A 7,130-nucleotide genomic window follows, 5' to 3' on the forward strand; every position below is an offset into this window, starting at 1 on the left:
TTAAATCTGATGCCCTGAGCTCAGCCAGATATGGTGGACGGAGGGGACTCAGCTCCAGAAGTAGAATCCAGTAAGGGGCAATGGCAGTGCAGTGACGGACTGTTAGCCAGTCACCTCTCCTTTTGGTGCTGTGGTCTTTTGGGCCCGGAGGGATTAAACCTTTGGCCAGAAGTACTTCTCAGCCCCTGGAATTTCTTAATTCAGTGAAGTATTTCATGAGCTTCAGAGTTAGAGGCATAATCAACATGTCTCAAAATCACTTCCCTCCTTCAGAGGCTACAGACTGGTTTGTTTTCCTTTGGATTCTGTGGCTTAAGTACTGCAGCAAATAGTTCCTTGAGTTTTTTTTTTTCATCCTGTGCTTCTCTCCCTTGTCCTTTTGATTGTTCCATCATACCCTCTAATGTGCTCCCTTCTCCTCCTGCTTGTTCAGGCCGTCTTCCCTAGTGACCTCTGAGAAACGGTGCTGAGTGATTTTGTCAGCGCTATCTCGTCACCCAGGACCCTGCACCGAGCTTCTTGAGTGGAGGAGACGTGCTGGAAATGCTAAGTACACCAAGCTGGTGTTGGACGAGGCTTCCAATCTGCATACTTGAAACCAGCCATCCCTGGGCCCTCGTGGTTCATGCTGGTATTGAGGGCCGGATACAAACCAGACCTTCGTATTCTTCGGAAAGTGTCAGCATTTATGAAAGTTGAATATGAGTGAGCAACTCGTATTTTTATAATTTCATTTAAATAATATAATTTATTACCATAAATTTACATGTTACTCTACTGTAGATCAAGCCGTACCAGGCTGAGTTCCAAGCACAAAGTGTATCCCTTCTGAATATTATCCTTTTCATAGAGAGTCTTAGGAGGGACATAGACTGCATTTTACATTTTAAGAAGTCATTTATTTTCAGAACATTCAGGTTTCCAACCACTGTGATTATTTGTCCAGTGTTCCCAAGATCCCACAGAGCAGGCTATGTCCAACTGGATGGGATAGTACAGTTCATTTATTTATTCACTGCATGCTATTGAATACCCTCTCTGTTCCCGGCCCTGCTGAGTGTTAGACTTGTGGGGAGAGTGGTAATGGACTGGGTCGATGCTTTGACTGTAGCATGTGTCGCTTGACTCCACACCAAAGAGCCCAGGTGTCCAGGAGTAAAACCACTTAGCAGTTGATGCAGGGAAAATCTCTTCTCACGAAGTGGCTGATTCAACACCGCAAAGAGAGATTTATGACTGAAGGAAACAGGGCCCCGCTCACACTCCTGGCTGCTTTAGGGCTGCCTACCTCATGGAGCCTGTTCATCAGCACACATTCCTACCTGCTAGAACCCGGGGTTCTTTTAGGTGCCACCACCCAGAGGACCACAAGAGGGTGCTTTCCTCCTTTTAGGTTATGACTTTTTGAAATGCAGCTCCTCATACTGTTTAGATTCAAGTTTCTGGATCCTAAGAAATTCATTATATCCAGCTGTGGGCCAGCAGATTTGGGGAGAGAAAGGTGTAGATTATTCAGTGTATGTTTATTTATCCAATGTCTGTTTCTTCTGTTGAGCTATAAGCTCTGAGGACCAGGTCCTGTCTCTTGCTCATCCCTCTTTCCTATGACTTGCCTAAAGTCTGGCACATACAAAGCCCATAATAAATATTGTGATTTTAAAGAACTGATCTTCACTTCAAGTCCTAAGTTACAGGTTTTCAACTTTTTGACCATTAGAATCACAGAGGTCAGTGGTCCTGGGGTTCTCAGTCAGTTTCAGGAGCAGGTCTGGGAATATGATTCTGAAGAGCTCCTGTGTTTTTCGGATTTGAGGCATGCTGTCCTCAATTTGTCCCAGCACTGAACACGGCTCTTTTATCTTGCTCCTCTGGCCTTTCGGGCCTGTGGGTTCTCAGCTGCTTGGACAGCAAGAACCTGCCGCCGAGATCCCTTAAACGTGACCAAGCCCCTATCCCATCCTCCTCCTCTTCTTCCTCTCATGAGCATCTCTTCTGTCATCCCATCCTATAGGAGGAGGAAACGTTCCCAGAGATGCCTTCACCTGCTGCTCCTGGGAGGACATCTGGGAAGGTACCTGCAACATCACAATATCTTGGTTACCACCTGCAGGGGTTAGCCTCTTCTGCAGGCTGGGACATTGTTGACAGGTGCCACCTATTTCAGTTACACTAAAATATTGCAATAATCACTGATACTGGAATAGAGACTGTTCCAAAGTTGAGGAGGGCCTTTCTCGTACAGCAGAGGCTTACAGTAAAACTGCCTCCTGAGAGACTCTCTTTTCCATGTTTTTGAGAAGGAAATATATATGTGTATCATGATGACTTTGGAGGAGAATAACTTTTGATAAAGAGGAATCCTTTTGTTATGTGGTTTGGCATTGCTGGAGGAGAAGACATAGTACAAAGAGCGTGGGCCTCAGATCAGATGGCCCTGTGCAAAACCCCTAGCCTGCGTATGCACCTCATTCATTGGTTGTGTCTGTGGACAAATGAGTTAACCCCTTTGAGTCTTAATGTCCTTATCTACAAGGCTGGAGAATAATACTTTACATGGTTATGAAATAACTCTGCACAGACCTGCTTTAATCAGTTATAAAGTTGTCAACTCATAATCAATGTCAATATAAGAAATGTGTTTGAAACATATTTGAGATTCTATTTAAGGATGTTGTAGAGGAAGTTGTTTTGTCTATCATGCAGGGTTTCTCCTCATTGAAGACGTTCTTATTTGGTCTTAATACCAAGAACAGTTTCTCTTCTCTTAATTGTGCTTTAATCTTATGGACTTGGTGGCTTTTGTAGTTGATGGGTTTTTCTTCTTTGAACTAATTGCTAGAAAGCCTAAAGTCAGATGTGTGGTCCATCAGTATTGAATTGTACACATCACAATGACATGCAGTGTTGGCCTCCTTACATGGTCCATTTACACACTTGCCGTTGTTTTTTAAGTTTGCTCTTACTTTTCACTTACATTGTTGTGTTTTAAATACTCCTCTAAGCTGGTTTTTAGCCCTTCTGAACAAAACAGGCTAAGAAAATTGATTACTAAATAAAGTAACAGGCACATTTAATTTAAAGCAGTTTTCACAGTGCCTGGCCAAAAGTAGATATGTAACATAAAAGTTTTATATCTTCTAGTAAACAGGTCTAATCATCCTCTGTGGATCTAAGTTAGTCCCTCACAGCTTATATTAGGAGGGGGGTAGTAAAGTGATTCGCACTGTAGACAAGTTTCCCAAACTGGAAAGGTGTTACTGCATTAGATAGGAGTATGTGTAACTGCAAAGCAAGCTGAGAGCCCAATTGGCCCAATCTTGGCATGAATTCTGTAATAATAAGCTCAGCCTAGACCAAAAATAATTTCAAAGTGATTTCAATCTTTACTTGACTCTCTGAAAGAACATTATAGGACAATTTGTCCTTATCTGTCAGCAACATATCATAAAATCTTGCTGCTTTTCCTTTTCAGTTCTCTTTCTCTCATAACCTCCAAGCATATCTATTGGCAACTACATATATGCCCCCTTTTGCACCCTTCCTCTCAGCTCTTTATCAAGTACACTGACCAAGCTTCGCCGGTGAGAGTCTCCCTGTTTCCTCACACGTCTTTCCGGTTATGCGTTCTCTGATTCTGTGTCATGAAAGATTTATGAAGTAGGCTGACAAAGACAATTCTTTGCTTGTGGGTGGGTTAGGGAATTCTCACATGTTAATAAATCCTCTCTGTCACCTGGGAAATAAAGGGTGATTAAGGGTGGTAGAAGAGGAAAGAACTCTGGAAGGTGGCTCTACCTCAGGAAGACACTCAAGGCATGTTTGGGCAAAGGTCAGAGCTGTGCTCCTCTTGTCCTGCCTCTAGCCAAGCTTCCTTGGTCCCAGGACAAAGGACTTAATGGCATCTGTAACCTGGGAGTAGAGCCGCAATTCCCTTGTGTTGGATGGGGCTGAAGGTAGTGGCTCAGAGTCAGGGGATTATGACAGGAGTGAATGATCCATCCTATTCTTGGTTTTCTGTGGACAACGTGGGAAGGGCCACCCAGGTTTGTCCATCCTCTGGGTGGAGTAAGGGAGAGGATATTGGTATAATGAAGTTGCAGCTTCATTATACCCAGTTTGCTAATGGAAAGCGGAGGCAGCCATATACTGGTTATTTTCTTGTTCTGAGAAATCCAGGAAATGGTGTGTCAGTTTATTGTGAGCCTATATGCATATATATTGTTACATCATGTTTAAGGGGCCTGGTCCAGACTCTGATGTCAGGACTACCGTTGAAGAGAAAGAGAATGAGAGCTAAGCCAAGTCAGAAAATTGAGTCACAGAAATGTTGACTTGGTACCATGGGGTTAATTAATTAATACAATCATTTTAAGTTGAAGTGATGGGTTTTTCCCTCTCATTTTAGGTCACATTCTTTTCGTCAGTGAATGTTAATTGAGTGGCTACTTGCCAATTCTGCTAAGTGCGGAGAACATTAAGGTGATGAGGCACTGGCCCCTGACCTCCAGGAACTGCAGTGCAGAGACAGTAAAGGAGGTGAGTGCAGCAAGGACAGTCGGAAAACAGCACGTTCAGTGCCATACTTGAGGTATGAACAGAATGTCATGGGAACCCAGAAGAGGGCCAGACTGGCTCACCAGACCTGGAAGAGTCAGGGAGGGAGGACTTTGGGGCTTGAATTTAAGGATAAGGAGGCATTTGCTCATTTGCTGGGGTTATATTTACCAGATTGTAGTTTGACCACACTACCTCATAAATATTAGACATCTTCTGGCCAAATATGGTCTTAGCATTTGGTCTTTAGGTGCTGTAGTTAGTGACAGACCATAGTAGCATCCCTGGAATGTTCTTCTGAGCTGAAGAATTTAAAATAAGTCATACATAGTCAGAGACAAACCACATTCTTGGGGCTAGCAGATAAATGCTCTGGTATGTTGTTGATGAGGTTTATGGAAGACTTTCACTTGGGCCACTCAGTATTTACTTCCTGTGGCAATAGCACCGTATAAACTATGTACTGACCATGTATTAACTGGGAAAGATGACCATTCCTCATAGCCAATGGAAAAGCTCTAGGTCCAGGCTGTTACTGAAAGGTGCTGTCACTGGGGGTGCTGGGAGTGCCTAGGACTCTGCACAGTCAGTGGGGAGTCCCTCCAAACAGGAGTAAGGTTGCTGGGTTACAGCTTGATGCTGGTGTTCTTGCTTGCGCTCACCTTCAGCATCGCCACTCCAAATGGCAGCACGGTGGCACCACGTCTCTGAGGCCTGCTTAGCAGTCCAACACATCTCTTCCCATTCTTTAACGTAAACTCTGATTTAGAGCTTTGTATTTCTTTCTTAGTGTTTGTTATAAAAGTGACCATTAAATACGAGGTTTTAGTGACTAAAACGGTTGGAGGCCACAGCCAGGCTGACAGCTTTAGTAGAAAGTTTCTTTTCTTTCTTTCTTTTTTTTTTTTGCCTCCAGTCTGTCTCAGCTTTAAATTAGATTGTAATAATCATAACAAAGCTCCTTCCTGCCCTTATGTGAAAGCACATTGCAGACCTGGAATCTTCCTGGGACCTTATTTGTGACAGAATCCCACACCATTTTAGAGCTTTCATCTTCCATGTTTCCCAAAGTGTTACGGGTGTCTGTTGTCTAAATAGCATTTAAGAAACCATTGTTCAAAACAACATGAATTCTCTGGGGTGTTGAATAGGTTTTGAGAAGATGCATTGTCTGCATTGTTGTGGCTCTCATTGTATTACTTCTGGAACACCCAGTAATGTGGGTTAGTTAAGGTATTGGTTCTGGAGCCTTATTATCTGGGTATAGTTCCCACCCTTGTCATTGACTAGTTGTGTGACTTTAGACACTATGCTAAACATTTCTGTGTTGCGGTTCTCTCCTCTGTGAAGAGAGAACAGTGGTAGTGCCAGTCTCAAAGGTTGGCTGGAAGGATTCAATGACTAAGAACTTAAAGCACTTAGAATGCTTCTTTGCAGTGGCAACTGCTTTACAAATGGTAGCTGTTGCTATTGGCTTAGAACAGAATGGTCCAGTACTCATCAAATAACTCCACTGTCTTTGGTCTACATGCACGTGCTTGCTAATGATGTGGTTAGAGGACTTTAATCTCTGGACAAATATTCTCAATTGCAACTACTTAGAATTGTAATTCTCTAGACATGGTAGGAGGCAGAGTAGCTTAGAGCATTGGGTTTATCCAGTTTGAGGTGTTAAGAGCATTGGGTTTGGAGTCAGAGAGCAGCCAAGTCCCAATTCTGTTATTTGTGTACCTTGCTGGTGCTTTCGTTCCCTCATTTGTAAAATGGAGTTGATTCCTCACAAGAATATCATAAAGACAGTGGATATGAATGTTTGGAACACATACAAAATACTCAAACAATTGTGTGTGGGGGTGGGGAGGAGTTGATTGATTGGGGTCAGATCTGTTTATGATTATTTCCCTGGTAACAAACTACAGAGATGGGACTTTGCTCAGGGCAATAGGACTCCAAGAGCAAAAGGGAAACACTCAATTTTTTTTAAACTTTAAGAATGTTGACAAATTACAAAACTAAGAAGGGCAAATGGCAATTTGTTGCTGTCAGTATAAAAAACATAAGTGTGGGGGTGGACAGTTTAGTTCAGATGAGTCATCCTGGATGTGTCCTGTCTCGTCCAGGAATTCCACTTGCATAACATGGGGTGACATCAGCAGAAGTGAAGGACCCAGTCTTTCTTTTTTCTTTCTTTCTTTTTTTTTTTTTTTTTTTTGCAATTTTAGATGTTTATTTTTTATCAAGTACTGGCCATGAGCTCAGCTCAGAATTCCAGTTCTGATTTATAAATGGGGAAGAACAAGGATACAGGGCTTTTACTTCTAAGTAACTATTTCTTTTTTTTGATATATTTATTGATTATGCTATTACAGTTGTCCCATTTCCGCCCCTTCACTCAACTCCATCCTGCCCACGCCCTCCCTCCCACATTCCCCCCCTATAGTTCATGTCCATGGGTCATACTATAAGTTCTTTGGCTTCTACATTTCCTACACTATTCTTACCCTCCCCCTGTCTATTTTCCACCTATCATTTATGCTATTTATTCTCTGTACCTTTCCCCCCTCTCTCCCCCTTCC

General features: G+C 42.8%; 1 long non-coding RNA gene across 1 annotated transcript; it reads left to right on the forward strand.

The window, feature by feature from the left end:
• The first annotated feature begins 569 nt into the window (after positions 1 to 569).
• Positions 570 to 4,522, forward strand: LOC123480606 (uncharacterized). Its single transcript, XR_006656687.2, has 3 exons — positions 570 to 705; positions 2,012 to 2,071; positions 4,406 to 4,522. It is a non-coding gene; the product is annotated as an uncharacterized lncRNA (long non-coding RNA).
• The last annotated feature ends 2,608 nt before the right edge of the window (positions 4,523 to 7,130 follow it).

This window comes from Desmodus rotundus, chromosome 9 (assembly GCF_022682495.2).
Source record: "Desmodus rotundus isolate HL8 chromosome 9, HLdesRot8A.1, whole genome shotgun sequence".
Taxonomy (NCBI): Eukaryota; Metazoa; Chordata; class Mammalia; order Chiroptera; family Phyllostomidae; genus Desmodus; species Desmodus rotundus.